This window comes from Candoia aspera, chromosome 3 (assembly GCF_035149785.1).
Source record: "Candoia aspera isolate rCanAsp1 chromosome 3, rCanAsp1.hap2, whole genome shotgun sequence".
Taxonomy (NCBI): Eukaryota; Metazoa; Chordata; class Lepidosauria; order Squamata; family Boidae; genus Candoia; species Candoia aspera.
In genome coordinates this window covers 62562245-62584966 of record NC_086155.1, presented here as the reverse complement: position 1 = coordinate 62584966, position 22722 = coordinate 62562245, and positions in this window count along the sequence as shown.

Genomic DNA, 22722 nt, shown 5'->3' with positions numbered 1-22722 from the left:
CACTCCAGAAGGACACCAAGAACTATGACATAAAAAGCTGATGAGAAATCCCAGAGAACTAGCAACTCAGCACTGAACCATCCAAGTTCTAGCATAGGTCATCCATCAAGGAAGCCTGATTAAAATGGATCCAGAAATCATTATCTTCCAGGAGGGTTTATAATTGCAAGGCCATCAGTTCTTCGGTCACCATTCCTAGCAGTGGCATGTTTGAGAGTAGGCCTATAATTGCATAGACCTCTAGGTCAAGGAAGGGCTTCAGTGGAAGTCTTATCAGTGCCTCTTTTAGGCAGGGAGAAACAAATCTCCACCCCCCATGCCAAGAGATACTGATAACTTCTTAACCATGGAGCCAGGAGAGGTCAAAACTGAATAAATAGGAAGTACATCTTATCTTTCTACATACCCAATCTTTTTCAGGCTTAATGCTTCCCATATGAGTTGTGCCTGTTATTTCCAGAATTCCCAGCTATCCTGTCAACTGGAAGGGCTGATTTACAGGATGACTGAGGGTTTTCTAGGGCTGCCCAATCATCAAGCAACTCAAGGTGGTATACAGAGGAGATTAAAAACACACCATCATAATAAACAAAAGAACCAAAATAAAACATTGTACCAAGGAAGACAAAAACATAAATCAGATAACACTCTGATGGAGTTCACTGGCCCAGAGCCAACTGGAATACCCAGATTTTTAAGGCCTTTGTAAAGGACAGTAGGGGTGGAGCTATACAGATTTTAAGAAGAATGATGTTCTAAAGTAGTGTTTTTCTTGGCAACTTTAAGATGTATGGACTTCAACTCCCAGAGCTCCCCAGCCAGCATTCTGGGAGTTGAAGTCCACACATCTTAAAGTTGCCAAGTTTAAAAAACTCTGTTCTAAAGGGCAGGCGTGGCTTCTGAGGGACACTGAGATAGCTGAATATTTTGCCCTATTTTGTGTTTTTGACAACCTTAGAGTGTGTTGTGTGAACATAGCCAAAATCTGCTGTTTCTGACAGATCTTCATTTTTGCTTAGAAACAAATCAGAAATCTGTGGCATATTTTAAGCACTGGATCAGCATGCTTATTACTTCTGCTTCTATACTGTAACTAAATGTGTGTGTGTGTGCGTGTGTACGCTCATGTTTGGATTAGTCACTCTCTCCCTGTCTTAGACTGGGAAGATGAAAATCATCTATCTACCAACCAGCACCAGACCAGCATAGTGGCTCATGGTCTATAACATTAAATGAAGAGGCCTTCATGTTGCAGTGGATTGGTCACACACACATGAATTATAGGACTAATAGCTTGCTGGAAGTACAAAAACATGATACTCTCTTACATGTGAACTTGTAATTCAATGAATTCCTAATCCTGGTATGAAGAACTCAGTGAAGCATACATCAGTGTTGATGCTGTTATAGGCTTGATGTGGTTATTGTAGTTGATTTGGGATCCTAGTCTACCTTTTGGCCCTTTCCAGATCTATGATTCTATCAAAACATTGCTTTATTTAGTGTTTAATTCTTCCTTTGAAAGAACTTCTATGGCTTAATGATCAAGCAATTTTAGCATAATCAATCTTAATGGGCCTGAGCTATGTTCAGAAATATATTATAATTGGGAAATATCATTTCTTTTTATAAGTTATAAAACTTGCTTGTGGAATTTCAGTTACTCAAGATCCTGTTCTGCTCATACGTAGTTAAAAGTGACACTAACAACAGCACTATAAACTAATCCAGTTGGGAAATCTGAATTTTAATTACAGCAGCATTAAATACAGCAGATATTTATCTCTATCTTGCCATTATACTCAAAGTTCTGTGTAATTGGGTGAAATGCTGAGGTTTGGAGCATAGTTGCAGACATTGTCTTCCAGGTAACTGTAGGTACTTTCAGTATCATTTGAAAAATAGTTATCATGAATATCTAAGGAAAGATAGACAAAACATGGCTTTGCAAATTCTAATTCAGTCCCATGTATGGGATGCTAGGTACTTGGACAGTAAAACAATTGCCTTGTCAAACACCAGAAATGTAGCTAATCTGCTTTAAGTATTACAAGGTGTGCAGCTTTAGCTAGGGAATATTCATTAGAAACAAAATGGCATCATTATTCATTCTTTCCATCACTGAAAATATTTTTTATTTAATACATTACCATATCTCAGGAAGCTGCACAACCTCAAGATAACTGGGACAATTTGCCAAGACATGATTGGGTTCAATACCACACTGACACTCTTGATACCCGTGATGCCATAAAAGATGCAATTTTAATCCTGTAGAATTTAAATGCATTAATATATTAAATTCCATCCCCCTCCCCCCAGTAAAGCACAATGTATAGGAATAAATTGAAGGCAAGTGATATTCTTTGCATAAGAGGGCATTTCATCACTCATACGAGTATGAAAGTTGTGAGTATCTACTTGTCTGTTATATTAATTTTCTACCTGTCAGGGTCGATGTGTAATGGTATGACTTTGGGAGAAAGGGGTAAGAGCTGCAGCCAGGGCAACAGTTGGATAAGAGGCAGCTTAACCCGCAGCAGGAATGTGGGTGTGGCAAACATCTCAGAAGGGACCCTTCCTAGTTTCTTGGGCTGAAAAGGTGACAGAGGAGAAATGTACCTTCAGACTTGCAAGATTCTGTTAATGTAACCTTAACATAATGTAGAATTAGTTCATCTGAGTGTGCTTCCTGTCTGGATTACCTCACAAGGCTGACACAATGAAAGTCAGAGCATCTTACATTCTAATACGAATCAAGAGGTTGATGCCTTTAAGCTTTTAATCTATAGGGACATGGGACAATGGGATCAGATCTTAATGTTTTGTCATTTCCATAAGGGCCAGTTATGAAGGAAACAGGTTCTCAAGTGACATTGTTACATCCAGAGCAGATGGCCGTCTTGCTCTGCCTCCTAAGACACTTCGTCCTGATGGCCTCATTGAAGAGAAGAAGGATCTAGCACAGCTGGAAACAGCAACGGTGAGAGGAGGTGCCAGATCCATATTGCCTGCTATTTTCTCAAAGGGCACCTGGGGATGATGCAGCTGTGGGAAATGGGGAAAACTGCAAACAAAGAGTCTGGCTTTCTCAAACTGTGTAGAATCAACCAGTCCCTTACAAAACATACACCATTAAATGGGAATTCAGAAATAGTAGCTTTTGATCGAAGCATCTTATTCTGAGACTGCAGGCAGGGTTCTGCAAATTGCATAACTATGTCTGAAAGTGCTTTGGACCAAGCTCTTGGGATATGGAATCGGCTGGTACAGGTTATTGTGGAAAGTGAGATTTTTCATAAGAAATGAATTATAGTGTGTTTATGCATGTGCCCATGCATGTGTGTTTAATGGGTATTTGCAATCCAAGGAAAAAGCTTAGAAATTCAAGTGTAAATCTGAAATACCAACAGGAAAAATGTCTGAAAATATGAAAAAAATATTTAAAAGCAGGTTTATAGGAGTCCCATTCTTCATGCATTTTAAGAACAAAGAGCTCTCTGAATCATATGTATCCAATAAATGAGACATCTGAAGGACATAGTTTGTGCTCACTTGCTCCCACTCCAGAGGGCTTGGCACTTTCAGAAAATGCTGGCTCAGTCTTTGCCTTTGAATAATGAAACAAAAAACTGATAGTCAGCAAAGTGAAGTCGTTAAGAATAAATCAGCTCTGTTTCCATCCAGAAACAGCTTAATGTTACACTTTGCAGTACACCATTGTAGCCGGACTTGGCTCTCATATTGATTTTTCCTCCTCTCCACAGCAGTGAACATACAGAATCAGCAGGTTCCCTCTTGCACTCAGTCACATTAAAACAAAATAATAATAAAAGAGAGACAGTAACTTCAGAAGCCTGGTATGTGGAAGCACAACTGTGACACCTGGTCCTGACCAATGCATAAATATGCATAAGCGAGAGATGAGCTTGCTGATTCTGCATGTTCATGGTGGGGGATATACAATCAGCGGGGAGCAATGACCTGCATTCTTTTTGCAATGCAGAGTTGAATAGAATCCCAGTAGAGATAAAATCCTGATATATGCCAAATACAAGGAAATCTGAATCCGCTTTTGAAATTTAAAACCACCACTTCACATTCTAAAATTAGCTGAAGTAGGAGAAAAGCATCTGTTTCCTTGCAAAATGCTGTTTTAGCTTTTTAGCCTTGATACATTTTGTGGCTTTTCTGAGAAAACGTCTGTGTAAATTCTCTGTTGCTTAATTTTCATTTAGTCTATTTTTTTGACTGTGAGTAAAGACTGGTAGTAATTCCATTTACATCTGAGATTTCTGATAGACAGAATCCATTACAGTTTCAAAGGTATGAAAGGAGCTTTTACTTTGCACCTTTCGACTAGCAGTGTTTTAACAGTGAACAGCAATTCCTCAATCGCTCTTTTAATTAGACACTCCAAAAAGTGAGAAACAGAGTAATGCATGTGAAAGTCCCACTATTAATAACTCAGCAACCTGCTATATATTTAGACACTTTGAAATCCTATTCAGTTCAAGATCTGTAACAAGTACTTTTCATGGCCATAGGTTTATTTAAATTTAAATGATACTACTCCAGCTTTCAAAACAATCACAATCTTATAATTATAGTGTTTATACACACACACACACACACACACACTATATATATATATGTATGTATGTATGTATGAAGAGAGAGAGAGAGAGATAGTATGTGTGTAAAATAAAATAAAATAAAATATACATGGATTTTGAATATTTTGAATATAATATATGCTAGAAATCTCAGATGCAATACTTGGGTGGAAATTGTTATTCAGGTAATCATAAAAAGCAGGAACAGCTGTGTTGGCTAGGAGAACAATGATATCCATAACCTATAGAAATAATAAATGTATTAGCCCATCTGAAGTTTTACAAAATAGTTGCAAGCTTTGATTTTCCAAGAACTCTTTATTAGGCAAGATGGCTAGGCATCTTTGGACCAGCATCCAAACTGTGTCTTCTTGGGTGCAGAGAGGTGTTCGTTTGTAGCAGGAGTCTTCCAGAGCTTGCTGGGAAGATAACCACATTTCACATTTCTGGAAATTTAAATTCTAAGTGTTAATCAAAATTGTTTGAAACTTACATAAAATACATAGTTCTTTGGCCAATGGAAAACAGAAGAGAAATCAGACAGCTTTTGTATCAACTTGGCTGAAGCTAATTTGAGCCTTTGGGTAACTCTCAGTATCTGCTAATCTCTTGTCTCTAATTTTGAAAAATAAAAACTGAAGGCTGGAATATATCAAATACTGGTCAGTTATTTTAATTTATCTGTTCTTAGACTGAATGACTAAAATGTGCTCTGCTTCCCCTGTTGCTTGATACTACCTGGTCTTTCAATTCAGCTCCAGAGAACTATCTGAATCCTGCAAGCTATGTGAAGTCTCTTCTATTCCAGATAGATGGTGATCATCCTTCTTTGTCAAATTATTCTTATAATCTACAGCCACCTTAGAAAGTGCCGGTCTTCCTTAAGTATGGCTATGAAACCTTTGGATGGTTAGTTTCCTTAATTGCACCAGTTCACAACCTTTGTTGCCTTAGATCTTCAAAATCAGCAGGTGAAATGTGCCTGTTTTTTTTTTTCTGTAAAAGGCAGATTGCTTAGACAATTAATCCTGTAGGTCACACTTGAGACTCTTCAAGGTCCCAAACTTGGGCTTCCCTAGATAGATAGGGATAGGGATAGGGATAGGGATATTTGTTCAATCAGGAGACTGCCTGGATAAGTCCCTGCAGTTTTCTTGGCAAGGTTTTTTGGAAGGGGTTTGCCATTACCTCCTTTATAGGGCTGGGAGAGTGACTGGCCCAGGGTCACCCAGCTGGCTTTGTGCCTAAAGCGGGACTGGAACTCTTGGTCTCCCAGTTTCTAACCCAGTGCCTTAACCACTACACCAAACTGGCTCTCTATAATACAATGCTTATTTTTTATAATTTATTTATTTATAATATAATATAAAGCTTATTTATTTATAAAGCTATAAATAGCGAATTCCTTTTCTTCTCAGTGCCATTTTTCATCTTCCCACACTTCATTATTTTAATAGAAGTTTTACATGCACCATATCATTTAAATTCAGCATAACCACGATCTTATACCACTCTTATTATTTGAACGTTGTAACCTACAGCAACCCTGGAACATGGGGGTCAAGATGACAGTTGTTACTGCACAAAGCCCCGCCCTTTTGTATGTTTGCCCAACTTTGATTCACATACCAAAGGGGGAGCTCCAATTTCATGGTCAGAACTGCCATATTTTTTTTACCCCACCATCCCTGCATATAGGTTAAAGGGATTCAAAAGTGGTTGAATTTTGAGTGATCCTAAACCTCATTTAAAGAGCAGACTGTTGGGGCTTAAGGCTAGCATTGCACATGTGCTGGCACTTATTTCTAAGCATGTCATATGAACATGGCTTTTATGCTGAAGTTTCAGAGTTAATTAAAGAATTAAGAGGAGGTAACTTAACTGTCTTATTTATGGCTGGTGCTAATTGTATAGGAAGTAGGCGTGGGTGGAGGACACATCCTTCACTATATTGTGCAGACAATGTGTTCCATTTCAGTACTTGGGGCTGGGCAAATTCATCTCAGCTGAGTGCCTAACTTTGAGAAAAAGTGACTTATTTCAGATTTGGCTTCTGTTTTTCAAAGATTTTGTTTCACAAGGATCTTAGAACATAAAGGAACATTGTATAAGGAACACATTTTGGCTTAATGCCAGAACCTATGGTTTTTATTTTGAAGGCAGATAGGTTTCCCAGCCTAATGCACTTTGCATGCTGGAATATAACACCCACAATTTCTTGTAGTCCAATAATCTAAAGGATGCCAGCCTGAGAAAGGTAGCCTTATTTCAAACTAAGGAATGTTCCAGGAGGTATTAAATATACAGATATCTTATATACTATTCTTTCTTCAAAAATCTCAACAGCCAAAATATGCAAGTCATCTAAATAACCCGAGGACGGTACTTTTGTATGATAGAGCGTCTTATAACACTTCACTTCCAATTCAAACATCCACATGCAGTTTCTGTTATTGCAAGGCACTCTTTTCCAATAGCATTCTTTTCTACTCCTAAAGTTGCATGCATTGCAGGTGAAAGTAAAGTTTGTACTATTTTTATCCATTTCAGATTTGCAGAGAATATTATGTTCTTGCATTGACTCTCCAGATTGAACACTCATTCCTGAAGTCTTTTATTCTATTTTTAAATCCTTTGTCGTATACCCAGTTTGCAAATTTGCAACTTTTAGAGCCTTTTGGGGGAAAGAAGAGTAGCAGAAGCAGAAACTACATTAGGAAGGGTCACCCCCCCCAATAACCACAAGAAGCCCCTTTAACAACTATGGGACTGCCTGCCTGTCATGTAGGACAACTAGAGAGGGTATATTGAAGGTCCCATCCTAACAAGAGGAAAGAGGAATATGGATCAGAATTCCATCTCAGAGATTGTCCCCACACTGCGGAATACACTGCCACCAGAGGTGTACCTGGCCCCCTCACTTCAGGCATTCAACAATGCCACTTTTATATTGCACACCATGCAGAATCTTCAGATTGGGTGGTAAAAAAATTATTGAAATAAACAAACCAACGAACCTGAAAAAGGCAGGACAAGTGAAAAAACTATAGTAGTAATGAAGAAGAGTAACAGGGACACTACTGTATTCCAGGAGCTGACAGTGTTCCCTAACCAGTGCTCCAGTGGGTCTTTCCTGGCACCTACTAAGCCAGACCTCTTCTACCAGCCTTAATACTAATGTACAAAGAGATAGAATGCATATTCACAGATCAGTAATTCTCTTAATGCATTTCATGTATTTTTAGTTGTTACATGCTTCTTTTAAAGGAAAGAGACTTTGGAAGAACCATGGTCAATAGATAGTATCAAATGTTCATTCATTAATACTTCAGAACATGTCTGCACAACATGCAGCCTGCCCAACAGCTTTGTGCGATGCACCAGCATTTTAAAAAAAGTGATAGATTCACTGCTGCCCTGAAAGATGTGCTGCTGAGTGCCTCCAAGCCTCCCTGCTACAGCCAGCTCCAGTGCTGCTGCCACTCTACAAGCCACCAAACATTTGACTGGCACACCAGGTGCTCCTTTGCAGCCCATGAGGATTTTTAATTTATCAATGTAGCCCTTTCCCCTTTACAAATTTTGCAGGCCTACTTCAGATCTTTCTACAAATGTTTATAGTTTAAAATATAACAACCTGTGCCTCTGTGCTTTCTGTTGCTATGACTATACATTCATAATGTAGGGAAGGGCCAAAGGAACTTATGCAGGGCTGCTGTGGAGACTATTCAATCCATCTGTCAGATAAAATTGCTTGGATTGACCCGAGATGGACTTCAGCTGTGCAGATCCTTTGAAGTTGACTCAGGCATGGTCTGGCATGGTTGGTCCTGAAGAAGTGGACAGGGTCCTTGGGGCTGTTAAGTGAAGTCACCTGTGTATTAGATCATGTCTCTCCTAGTGGGTCAGGGCTTTCTGAGAGACAAGGTGTGGCTTGATTCAGCTGGTGATGATTGTGATGAGGTGGTTCTGTTGGCTCTTAAAGAGGTGGTATTCTATCAGCTCCCCAAGAAACCATCCTAGGATCCAGCAGTGCTGGACAATTTTTAACCTGTCTCCTTCCATTCTTAGGGAAGGCTGCTGAGAAGGTAGTTAGTTTCCAGTTTCAGAAGGAGGAAATGGATTATCTGGACCCTTTTCACTTGTGTTTCAGGCTGGGATATATATTGTAATAGGCAGTAGGAATATCCTTGAGGACCAGGAGGAAGAGCCGCAACCAAGACAACGGTCAGTGACAGAAATCTGAGTCTAGGGCAGAAATATAATTTGAGAAAGCATCTCAGACATGACCCTCCCTAGTTCTCATGAATATAAAAGGAGGGAGGGGGGAAGCACATTCAAACTTGCAAGATTCTGTTACTGTAACCCTATAATAAAAGTAGTATTCACATTCATGACTCTGGTTTCCTACTCTGGTCTGCTTTGAAGGGCTGACATTGAGAGCACTTGTTGATGACCTCTGGCAGGACCCAGATGGAGGTGGTGCATCCATGCTGGCCCTCCTCAATCTCACAGTGGCTTTTGATACCATTGATCATGGTATCCTTCTGGACCAGGCTTAGCGGGTTGGGAATGGAAAACATAGTGTTGTAGTGATCCTTTTCCTTCCTCTGGGTCTGGTTCCAGTTGGAGTTGGTGGGAGGAAGAGTTCTAGCCTTAGATCCTTACTTTGTGGGTTCCTCAGGGCTCTCCACTCCTTTTCAACATCTACAGGAAGCTGCTGGGTTTTGTGATGGTTGTGATTATCACAGTGATCAGCCCTGGTTGTATTATGCTTTCTGTTGTTTTTATTTTTTGTTGGCTATTCTTTTCATTTTTCTATTATTCTATTTTACTCCTTATGTAAGCTGCGCAGTCACAATTGGCGAGTTAGGCAGCCATAGATATTGACTGATTAGTCATTTTTCCCTGTATATACAGTACACTGCAACTCTCTAACCTGCAGACCAAAGACACTCTCCTGTTCAGACCAGAACATTTCCATTAAGCCAGGAGAAGGCAGTTACTAGGTTTTGATGCTTACAGTAAGTATAGTTACTGTTAGTAAACTTATTCAAGTACACACATTCTTACATATCTTTTGAGGTAAGCAACATTCTGCAAAATGTAGAAAGAAATACTAAGTCAAAGAAATTGGTGGCATAAAATAAAGAGTTTAAAGTATTTTATACCAATTCAATTTACTGTACATCTCCATACCTTTCCATCCTCGCCAACCATCCTTACTTCTATGAAATTTATTTATTTATTTAATTTCTATTCTGCCTTTATTATTTTTATAAATAACTCAAGGCGGTGAACATACCTATTACTCCTTCCTCCTCCTACTTTTGCCACAACAACAACCCTGTGAGGTGAGTTGGGCTGAGAGAGAGTGACTGGCCCAAAGTTACCCAGCCGGCTTTCATGCCTAAGGCGGGACTAGAACTCAAGGTCTCCTGGTTTCATACATTGTCTTTCCTTCTCACCTTGTCTTCCTCTCTACTCAGTGTGAAATCATTTATTTCATTGCATTTATTCTCATGTATGCCTTCCTTCCATCATATCCTGCTGTTATTGGATACAGTATCCAATCTTCAATGCCATATCTGTGTAAACATGCCAAAGTTCTTGGAAATTCACTTTACCATGTTGTCCTCATTTCTCAGTAACTTACTGATGAGCAAAACCCTGGTCTGCACATCATTTGCCTGGCATAAAGCTGCACTGCACTTCCCAAATTTTGATCATTGTCATCTTCCATATTTTGATAGAATTTCAATTCAATTTCAGTGAAAATTCGCCCACTTTCCCAGGCACTTGCACCATCTCACACCTACCTATGATTTCTCACAGGTTGTTTCTGCAGCTATAGGCCTCACTTGTGGTATGCATGGCAAGAGTGTGCAGTGTGTGTGTGTGTGAGAGAGAGAGATCCTTGTTTCTGTATGCAAAGACTGCTTGTCTTACCTGTGAAGAGATGAGAGAAACATTGTAGTAGTGATGCATAATGGATAGTGCCAATGGACTTCATTTCATTCTTTTAAAACTATCCCATATGGCTTAATTTGTTTTACTCATGCTAAGCTTGTTCTTTTCACCTGATGCTTATTTTCATATTACTTTTTGTGCTGTTTTACATTATTTTACCTATGAAGGTCCCAACAGGTAAGCTAAAAGAGTGTATAAAAAGGCAAACGAAAAACACCATGGCTGTAAGATCACTTTTTGAAAGGGTGATAATTATGGCAGAAACTTTGCGTAAATTCCTTAAAATGTTTGCAAAAATCTAAGGCTCCCATTTCAGATTAAGGCAGAATGAAAACAGTTTTTCCAAGGAAATAGAAGAAACACCCAGAATAGTTTAAATGGACAGAGTGATCATCTTACAATACTTAGGCACTGAAATGCATTCAGTATTATTTATGGTGGTTTATGCAGCGCTATACTGAGACACAAAGCAACCATAGGGGAAAATGCTTTTGTGAACATATGCATTCCTTTGGAACAGTGGTACAACGGCTCCTGCTGTCAGAGGAATTTTCACTGAAGATTAGATGTCTCAGGAGAACAGCTGGTTTTGAGAGTTGGCTCTATATCTGGAAATGCTTTAAGCTCTCATGTTAAGATAAAAGTACCACGTGTCTTGGAGAAGATGAAGATTAAATCTTCTGAATATGTATTCAGCTAAAAATGCTCTCTTTTAAAGTATTCTGGAATAGGCATGCAGAATTTTTAGACAACCTGGATTGATCACAACTAGGACTTACCTGCACCTTAAGAGGCCCTGTTTCCCCGATTTTCCAATGAACAGTACCAACACTAGGTTAAACTAACTCCTGGCCAACGTAGCTGCTACCCTACATCCATGATGTCTGATATCTGGTCTTTTTATGGAATTTGCTTTGACTTTGGGCTGCTATGTCTTATTCTATATTTGTACTTTTGTGATTGAGCTGGTGTCACCATCTGTTCCTGCATTCTCACATTAGCAATTTCTCTACCCAGTTAGTTGGCCATGGTAATGAAGAGAGTGGTGGTGGCAGAGAGCAGAGATAAGAGGAGGTATATGAGAAGTGATCATTATGATGTCACAGTCCAAGCTCTGCCCATTTAGTATGTATATCGTGATGAATGTTGAAAAAAATAAGATTCTGCAGATGCCTCAGGATTCTGCAGACGCCAATGGCAAAGGGATTAAAGTGGTAGTGCCAGTGAAAAGGAGGTTCCATTGTGTCTTGCAAAAGAGTCCCCCAACACAAAGAATGAACACAACACCTGAAATCAAAATGTTGGATGAGTTTTTTAGTGAGATGGCATTTGGTTTGAAAGTTCTAATATGTTCAGAGGATTTATAAAGTAGAGAAACAGAAATGGATTATAAAAGGGGATGTTTCCCCTTCCAAACGTAGGTTGAATCCAAATAGATCCCACATTAGAGCAGATGGGTGTGTGCTTTCTGTCAATTATTCTCCATACATGGTTTTTCCTCCATAACTTCTCCCCAGGAAGACCCTATTCCATGAAAATGTCAAATCGTTCACAGGAACGAAGCTAGGATCCATGCCTAAATTCTCCCCATTCAGTTCTAACGATTTGGGAGTAGACAGGTCTTCCAGATTTTTTTACTTATATTTATTCTTTTTTTTAATATTTATGATGAAATTTGAAAAAAATCAGTAAAGTATTTTTAAGAAATGAAAAAAACAAACAAACCCCCAAACCTCACCCATTTGGCACAGTAGAATTCTACAGCTATTTCTTGGAGTGAAAGATCCACATTTTATCTGCCCGCCATCTCATATCTGAAAAACTCAGCAACACAGCTATGGTTGAATACACAAAAATTCAATCCCAGAGCTTGTAGAGCTACAGCATAGGGTCCGTTGATAATGGATGCTTGTTTATATTTTCTTCGTTCCTGTTCTTCCATTCAGGTGAATTCTCCAAGTACTCCAGCCACTAACTGAACCTTGGCTGCCTATATATTATCAGTTGAATGTCAAGGTTCTAATAAAGATGTTTCACGGTTTCGTACTCCGATACCTACGGGAGTTCTTCTCCCAAAATGTATCTGCTCTAACGTTAAGATCTGCAATGGGGATTTCAACATCCCATAGCTGAGAGAGGTGCTTTATGTGGGAATATTGGAGAATGCTTTATGTGGGAGTTCTAAACCTGATGTGGCAAAATCTACTGCCAAAAATCTTTTTGGCACTGGATTTTCATTTTTCATTTGGACTTAGCAATCACAGTCAAAGTGTGCCTCTCGTCCCTGAAGTGTCACTCTGTTAGTGTTACTTATTTGTTATTGAGTGATTTATTATTTCTTTTATTTGGTTTTATTGCTCTGACTTGTTCTTATGGGTTGTACCTGGTTACAAAATTAGCTGAATAATGGGTTGGCTATAAATATTGTTAACAAATAAATACAAACCTTATGAAATATTGTATGTGCAAACCTATTAGTATCTCAGACATATATTATTTGCTATGCTGGCCCAGAGGGTTGAAACAGGCTCTAAGTCCCTATCAAGTGTATACCCAGTGACAGGTATTGACTTTTATCATGTAATGTATAAAACTGGGTGAGCCTAGTTTCTAAAATAGTGATTTTAGCCCAGAAGAACCAGACAGTTGCTTCACTATGTCAAATCATAGGCCTGCTCAACATTTGGTTTCTAACAGTGCTTATCCAAATGCCTTTGGAAAACTTTCAGTTAGAGTAATGGTATATGGGAATGACCTGGGGTAAAGGAATTAAGAGCAAGAAAAAGGAGCTATAATAATTACCATCAGTACCATAATTTGGTGGAAATCCAAGGGGCCTGAGGATGGTAATGCCCCTCCCCCCATTTTTTTTGGTAGGATTCAGCAACAACAGTGGTATTTCCTGCTAAGAACATGGGAAATATGTACAACAGTAATATCAGGATATATGTATAGATTCTATTCGATTTTGAAGAAAGTAAAAAAAAATAGCTGAAATGATATGGCAGCTTTTTCCATAGAATTATAGAGCGAAAAGGGACCATTAGGCCAGCAAATGGAACTTCTGCTTAGTGCAGAAATACAAATTAAAGCATCCCTGACAGATGGCAGTCTAGGCTCTGCCTAAACATATCCAATCAAGGGGAGTCCATCACTTCTCAGGGTAATTAGTTCCCCTGTCATATTCTTTTTTTCTATATTATATTGTTTTTCTCTATATCATGATCTATAAAATGATTATTGGCATATTCAACAAACTTTAATAGCCTTATTAGCTTAAGCAGCACAGCATATAATGGGAGATAATATGAAGTGGCATTATTATTATTTTCATACAATTAGAATCTCAGATAGAATCTCATCCTGATTAGCTTTAAACTATGCAAGCTTTGATCACGTATACTTAATCTTCGTTTTATAGGAATTATAACATAGCTAAGCAAAATCAAGTTATTTGTTGTAAATTACAGGGACAGTTTGAAGAATACTTAATTAAAAGAAGTGCTCTACTTTTTCTCACCTCTTGCAAGATAATACTAGTTGGCTTTATTTAGATGGTATTCCCAAGTTAAATCCCATTTGTCATCTATGTTTTTCCCTCTTGCTGAAATAATAGTATGCGCCTCTTCCATTCCACACAGCTTTACGTTATCTCATTGGAGGGATGGGCAGCACTAATATCTAGCTGCATGGTCGAAAGACCCTCCCACCAAGGTTGTGGAAGAACCACCAGTATCGAGCCACTCCAAAGAAGACCAGCTGCTGCAAGGAAGCCACATGCAGTATCACAATTAATCTGACCCAACAAGATCTACCACAGCTAGATGAGAGGGAGCAAATATTGTGCAGATGCTTAGCCCTTAAAAAAAACCCTAATATATACATGTGCAAAAGCCCATTTACTCCTGCACAATCATAAACTAACAAAAAATAAGGGCATTAACCTTTATGTATACATCAAGGTCTATACTCTATTTATCAATTGCTGATACATGAAACTATAGATAATGAGTACCACCTGTATTTGAATAATACCCCAAGTAAGTGAGAAGTTTCATTATTTTAATGCTAAAATCACAAGTGCTAGATTACCTTCTTAATCTTTTTTAACACTGCTGGGGCATTCATACAGTTTATTTGTGATGTTTGAAAATACCATTTGAAAGCATTGGCAAAAATTGTATTTAGATGCTGATACCAGTCTGTTGCACATCAAAAATTAGTATCAAATAGTGTCCTATCTTGGAGCAAAGAACCATGCTGAGACGGTAGCTTGTGTCTCTAGTGTTTATTGTTCTACTCTACTAGAACAAAAATCCTGCTAAACTGAAAGGCGGTGGGAAAACCCTCATGGATAAAACCCAGAAATCAAGGCAGGTCTGCTCTGAGTTTCTTCAAAGGGAGATTCAAAACTTCTAAACTACGCATGTGTTTTTCCCCCTGGATAGCGGCCCCCTCCTGCTCACCATCAGTACTCATGACAAACAGAAGTGCTACAGCAGATCCAGTACAGAAAAAGATCATTGTTAGAATGACCCAGAGATGAACACATTTGTTGTTGTTTTTACAATACTTTGCAATGTGTTTGCTGATTTCCACAGCCTTGTTTAAATTCAAATAAAGACCTTTTTACATCAACGCTGTAGGATTTCATTTGTTACTTGTACATTTAATTCTCCACAGCAGATGGTGACGGGTGGGTGAAACACTGTATATTTGTGACAGAACCCTTATCCTACAAAATTAAAAAATCTCATACTGAGACTTAAAACTCGAATACATACACACACCTATATATCCTGATTTTAAATTTGGTCTTTTAGTATTTATTTTAATGAGTAAATAAATTTAGTCATGCCTTCAGGACTCAAAGCTACTGCTGTAAATCTGAAATTCACTTGTAAATAAGTGTCATATTTTCAGCTTGAGCATTAGCTTTTTTCAGATGTTGCTGTGAAGAAGGTTGCTAAGAAAATTACTCTTTAATAATGCATATTATAATGGAAGTCTAAAACTTTTTCAAGTTTTCCACAAATTTTAGCTGGCTCAGGTTGACTCGGCCTTCCATTCTTCCGAGGTCGGTAAAATGAGTACCCAGCTCGCTGGGGGAAAGGTAATTACGACTGGGGAAGACAATGGCAAACCACCCTGCTCTATAGTCTGCCAAGAAAACGTCATGAAAGCGGCATCCCCCAAAGAGTCAGAAAATGACTCGGGGACCTTTCTACCTGCTTTGTGTGGTGCACAGTAGTAGGCGTCCGTATTGCAACCAAAACTCTCCCCACGACCCGAGTTTGATCCCAGGGGAAGCTGGATTCTCTCTCGGGTAGCCGGCTCAGGTTGACTCAGCCTTCTATCCTTCCGAGGTCGGTAAAATGAGTACCCAGCTTGCTGGGGAAGGTGTCAACTGGGGAAGGCGACAATTGGGGAAGGCAATGGCAAACCACCCCGCTACAGTCTGCCAAGAAAATGTCGCAAAAGCGACATCCCTCCAAAGGGTCAGACATGACTCGGTGCTTGCACAGGGGACATTTCACCTTCACAGAGATCTTTCAGAACTAAATAAAAAGGTAGATTGTTTGCTTTTTGTAAACATTATAAATGTTCTTTCAAACTTTTTGAAGCTATTCTGCCACACTATCATGCCAAAAGGTTGCAATGGCTTTGTCTTTAGCAGCAGCCCACAATGAATATATTAAAGAAAATATAACAGTAAATTACAGTTTTCATCTCAAAAAAATGTTACAAACACATCTTCAGGTTCAGAATGTACTACTATGTTCTACCTAATGATACTTTGTAAACTATTTTGTCATTTTAAAATTATATAGATTATATAGATAATATAAAAAATTATAAAATATAATTTAATAATTATATTATACGACATTATCATCAGATAAGTATATAAGTATATAACAATATATTATATTATAATTATTATAATTATAAAATCATATAGATAATATAGGATGTTATCTATCCTATAATAGATTTGCATATATTTTACACAATTCAATGTAGGCAAATTGTAGTAACTCACATTACTACAAATGTTAATAATAGTTCAACATATTTAAGTAATTGAAAAATGATTAGAGAATAGAAAAATATTAGACAGTACAGAGGAAAAACCAAATGAAGGTAGGAAATTCCAGTGCAGAAGTGGGTCTTGAGCATGAAGTGTGAAAATGTCCACACTTGAAGAAAATCAAACACAGGTGATAAAGGATGTACTTGTTGCTGTTTTAAAAATATCGGTAACTTGGTAGCATTCAACTAAGACATTTAAACATAAAATAACTGAATTATTAACTTAATTATGTATCATTGCTAAAATCAGCGTTCTTACCTAAGAAAGAGTATCAGGAACAAGACCAGTAGATATCTAGCAAAAATGAAAAGCAGAGATAGACTTGTAGCAGCTAAATTGTCAGTCAATGTGAAATGATAATAGCTGGATCTGTTCAGGTGGAACAAACTAGGAAGACAGGAAATAAAGCAGCTGGTTGGACAATGCTGGAGATAAGAAAGAACAGTATAGATACTTTTTGTTTAGCAATCTTCTAAGGCTAATTTAAAACTTAGTAGGAACTTTTAAAAATTTGTCTAAACATAGTGAGCTGTGATTGTAATTAGCAAGCAGTCTTCTCAGAAATATATATATTTTATAAGCAATGTTTAAGGCTGGTTGGTGGGCACTATAACACATCTTTTTTAAACACTCTACTTTTAATTTATCATAGCTAAAGGCTAGAGTTGTTTAACATATAAAATAAATCCTGCTTACAAAGAATCAGACAATGAATGTCTGTTGGAAATGTTCTCTTGGTGAAGGAACTTTTTATTATCTTTGGTGGACTTGTGAGAAGGCTAAAAAATTTTGGGATCAAATATGTGTTAATATTCAAAAGGTTCTTAAAGTGGATTTACAAAAGAAACCAGAACTGCTTCTCTTGGGATTGATGGAGAAACAGCTCGAGAAACACCACCACATATTTTTGAATGTTAACACCTTGGCAAACTGTTGGATGCAAAGTAGGGGTTGGCTATCCATGGTCAACCCCAAAATGTTTTGTGTCCTCCCAAATGGTACTTAAAATACCATTTAAAATTCCACCTAACTTCTCTAGGGCTGAAACTTTGCGGAAATAATTTCATCACCAGCTACACTCTGTAGCCTCAGAGGATGAAGGGCAGCTCTCAGCTGCAAACACTGCCACATCCCAGTGTAAAGATTTCCTTCTTCCACCAGAAGAAGTGAATGTTTGGATCCAACCTGAGATCTTCACTAAAAAGTTAAGAAGGTATGACTGTTTTGATTGGCAATTGACGTGGCAGGAAGTTGCAAAGTATTTTCATAATGGAAGAACTTAAAATTAGGGCCTCCTCAGAATCTTCTTTAAGAAATAAATGGAGAATTTGATAATCTATTCCAAGTTACCAATGATTGTTTTCACAGATTTCACAAATCATTTACATCTCATGTAAAAGATTAAAATTTTATATTAATATTGTCTTCAATGACCTTGCAAATACTTTTTAATGTTAAACGTACTTTACAGTGAAGACATTGAGGATGAGTAAACCTACACATCTACACCTCTTTATGCACAGATCTCCAATATTTGAACGTTTGTTACTCTAACCCATAATAGGGCAATGCAGAGAAAACAAAATAGTGCGATTTTTTTTAATGATAAAAGAAAGCAAGCAGGAGTCGGTAGAGGAAGGAAAAAGTGTTTGATTTGAAAATTTGAGCTGAAATGAGGAATATAGTATATAGTATGTAACTGACCTGCTCATCTTTCTCCTTGGTGAGTGTGAGGTCCTGACCTGGACTGGAGCGCTGTGCATGTATTTCAAAATTAAACAAACAAACAAACAAGCCTAGTATGCAGTTTGACCACAAGGACTGAAATCTGCAGACAGAGGATTCAGTTTTCAGTGACATCTATGGAATAAGGAAATCAAGTTAGTTGGGAACTACTGTTTAGAGTAGAACACTGACCATTATTAGGAGCAGTTAGTCCAATTCTATTTTTATTTTATTTTTTCTGTGTAAAAGAACATTAGCTACATTTATGGACAAAAACACAGTCTACCGCTTGCAATGGTCTCATCACTGCTGACAGCACTCTATAAAGGACATGTTTCTATTTCATAAAAAGACTCACATCAAAACTTCATTAGTTACATACAACTTATTTCTATTTTTGACTCTCTACTTTTGCACTGCAACAAATATTGTTATTTAATAGGGCTGTAAACTGTGGAAAGAAAACTTCATTTCCCAACATAAAATGAATGATTCTCACAATTATGGTAGGTATCTTGCAAAAAGATGTACATCATCTTTACCAAAAGTTCTGAATATCAACACACCATCATCTAACACACTATTCCATTTTTTGAAGTTGGACCATGAAGTAGTTTTATGAGGTGCACATATTCAATTAGGAAAAGACCTGAGAAAAACACGAATAGAGCAAAATTTTTTATTTATCTTTTTATTAGAAGCAACTAAAGTTATAAACAAAGGGGAAAAAATAAATTTATATAGCAAAAAAAAAAAATTCAAGATAGGGTACTGCTTTTTGGAAATGGCAAATGCAAAGAAAGTTAAAAATAATATCCAATTATTAAATCACTGGTTTCTGGAAAAAAAATCCACTTGCAAGAACAGTGGAATATCCTTTGTTCTTCCTCATGGACTCTCTAGATCACACATATGGATTTTAACACTTCTACCAAGACTTTAAAAAAAAAAGTCCTAGGGCTAAAACTTTTAGGAGAGAAAACCCAACCAACCCTACCATGCTTAGGGCAGTACATCTCTCTTGCTCTGTTTTTTTTTTTTCCTGACCTTTGTAAGTAATGTTTACAGTATTCTCTGGCAGTCTCATGGTGCAAGCCAGGAGTCATTAAATCTTTCTTTTTTGTTAGCTAAATAGTTGACTCTAGGAACGGCATCAAATCTAATTTGTAGGCCTCCCAACAGGACTGCCTCCAGTTCAGGGCACACACATGTTCTTCTCGGTTGCCACCTATGCCTACCTGTTCTTCTAGATTTCCTGAATTTCCGTGTCTAGGAAATCCAGGGTTGTATTTGTTTCTATTGATTCCTTGTGTTTTTGTTATCAAATGTTTATTTTATGAACACCTCTGCATGCCTTTCCCTTCCATCTAAAAAGGTCTTTTACTCATCACTGTGTTACCAGTTGGCTTGTAGGTTTATTGGTACTCCTTACCAAACCCATGTTTAAACCCTGTGAACTTTTGGTTACATATTTTCCTGGGTTCTAGATTATCAAAATGACTTGACTCATGGCTACCACTTCTGCCTATCATGCCTTTTTGTTACAATTGGATCAGCTATACTTATACATTGAGATAAATTTATATTGACTTTAGTGATGTCATGCTTGTATTTGAGTAAGACTCTTATTTTGCAATATTCTTGTCTTTATTTCTGGGAGTGTCACATATTAAGTATTTTACATTCAATGCACAGGTGCCTTCTGGAAAATGAACTAGTTTGCTGGTTTCTAGTTTTGTTTCAGTAACTGGACATTGTATTTAGGATACAAAGTACCTCACATACCAGTTAACAAACTTACTTCACTCTTCTTTGGTGAGAAGTCACACAAGTAGGAGTAAGGCATTTTTCCCTCACAAACAACTTGGTGCAATCCTTAATATTCATATGTGGGCCAATTCTGATGCAGACTTGTCCATTTTCAGAATGCATCTTCTTTTGTCTGCCAAAATAGATTTTGATTCTTCCATCTCAGTGATGTACAGAAACTCTGAAAAAAGGCAAGCTACTTACTTGATTCTTCAAGTTGTTTTTAGTGCATTCGCACAAATTACTCTTTCCTCTTCCCATGTTATATAGTTTGAGTAGGTGGAATACAAACACAGCCACAGTAAGGGAGGAGATAGTGTTGCCCTGTTTAAGCACAATAAATGCTTTCCTGCACAAGTACACTATCTCAGCTCTTTTTTTTTTTTATCCATTCATTTATAACTGATTCTTGGAGACTGCCTGGACACAGAACATTCCAAATTTGGTTCTATGTAGGTACGGTCTCTAGGATTATGTGAATGCACTGATGAATACTTGAACAACTATAGTTGTGGACCAGGAATCTGATATTGATTTTAACAGGACCCTGAGGCGTAAGGGAAAATAACAGATTTTATACTGCTTGTATGATAGATTTCTACCTTGCAGAAGTAAACAGCTGATGTTGGAGAGTTGCTTAATAGATGATGCCAGGGATTGCTCTTTCTCACGGGGTTCAGACTTTTTCAAAATATACAGTCAACAGTTCAAAATCTGTTCACGTGTTATTTAGCTTTATTTTGACTATTACATTTATTAAGAATTATTATGATGGATGTTAGGTTTTCACTGGATCATAACATTAAAGTTACCATTCTCTACTCCAAGAATTCCAACTATATTCATTTGCTAACTCCTTTGGATTATTTGCTGTTTTCTAGAACACACCTGCTTCGTTATGACAAATAATGCATCTAACTGCATTATTTAAAAACATTCAGGAATCCAACCAATCCTTAAATAAGCTTTAAACATGGTTGAGCAATCTGGCAAAAACCTGTTTTGTGGTCCATTACATATGCCCACTATTCTTTCCTTTATTGTTAGCTGCAATTACTCTGTTGTCATTAAAACATGGCTTTTGACAGTAGCTGTCAAAGTCACTCTATTAAATGACTCAATGGTTGGTTATAGTTTCCCCGTGGAGCCGTTGGTGCTTGATGTGAATGGCAGGATTGCACAGGGCACATCTAACAATATTAGTACAAGTAAATGCTATGTTTTCCCCCTTTGGGTTATGGTTTTATAGTTGCTAATGGTAATCTAGTCAGACAGATTTGTTTTCAGTTGTCAACAAAGAAGTCTATAAATAAGAAATGTTTCTCTGAGCTTGGTTGTTTGCTTGCAGACGTTTCATTACCCAACTAGGTAACATCATCAGCATTGGGTAATGAAATGTTTGCAAGTTAACTACCAAGGAGAAAACCACACCCCCACCAAAACAGGCAGGGTAAGCTACGGTATATAAACAGGGAGCAAACCCCACACCCACTTGCACTGATGATGTTACTTAGTTGGGTAATGAAACATCTGCAAGTAAACAAATAAGTTCAGAGAACATGAAGGACTCCACAATTCAACCCGCAGCTACATGTATTCTCTTCTATAGTTTCCTTGAACAAATCCTGCTGGAGTGGCTTGCAAACTGCTACTCCAGCCTTCAAGATGGTTCAAGAAGTTTCTATTATTAATCATTGCATGCTTTCAGATCAAATTCCAGTTCAGCTATTATAATGTATACAGTACATTTTAAAAATCAATGGAGCAGCAAAGTGGGTGAGAGAAGTAGGCAGATTCATGGTGAAAGATGGTGGTAAGGAGAGAATGCTGTTTTCTTGGTGCTATGAGCACTGGGAAATTTAATCCTATGGCAGTTGAGCACTAAAAAGTTACCCATCTTGCTTGAGAGATACTTTACATTTTAGAATTTTAAATTCAGAATCTAAGGCCATTTAAGTATTGTGATTATAAAATAGTTTATCATACTGAATTCTGCATTCCTATCATTGTTCAATAGTTACTATATCAATGCCTAGATTCTTTGTAAGGAGAAGCCCTATGGAATTTTTTTTTAAAAAGCCCACTATATCTAGAAAGGGTTAAGTCAGGGAGATCAGCCAGCTGAGAAATAAAACCTCATAACTGATGGTAGCAGCATATAGTATTCTCCAAATCTAAGCATATTTCTTGTTTATGTGACTTCACCTTTTATATTTCCTCCTTTTTCTTCTGCCTTGTTGACAGCTGGATTTGACAAACCTGAAAGACTGTTTCCAATCTTAATGTATATTTGTTTCCATTCAGTAGGTCATACAACAGCAACATCTATGAAGTAATTTCTTCCTGTTCTGCAGTCAGGTGTACTTCACTACAATGGTTGGTCAGAACATAGATTTAGTTAAGAGTATTTGTAAGTTCATTGCATACATGGCAAAGGAGGGCTGGTTTCAAAAACTGCAACCAAACAAAATCTAACTGCAAAAAGCAGGTGCGTGATCAGGATGTCGC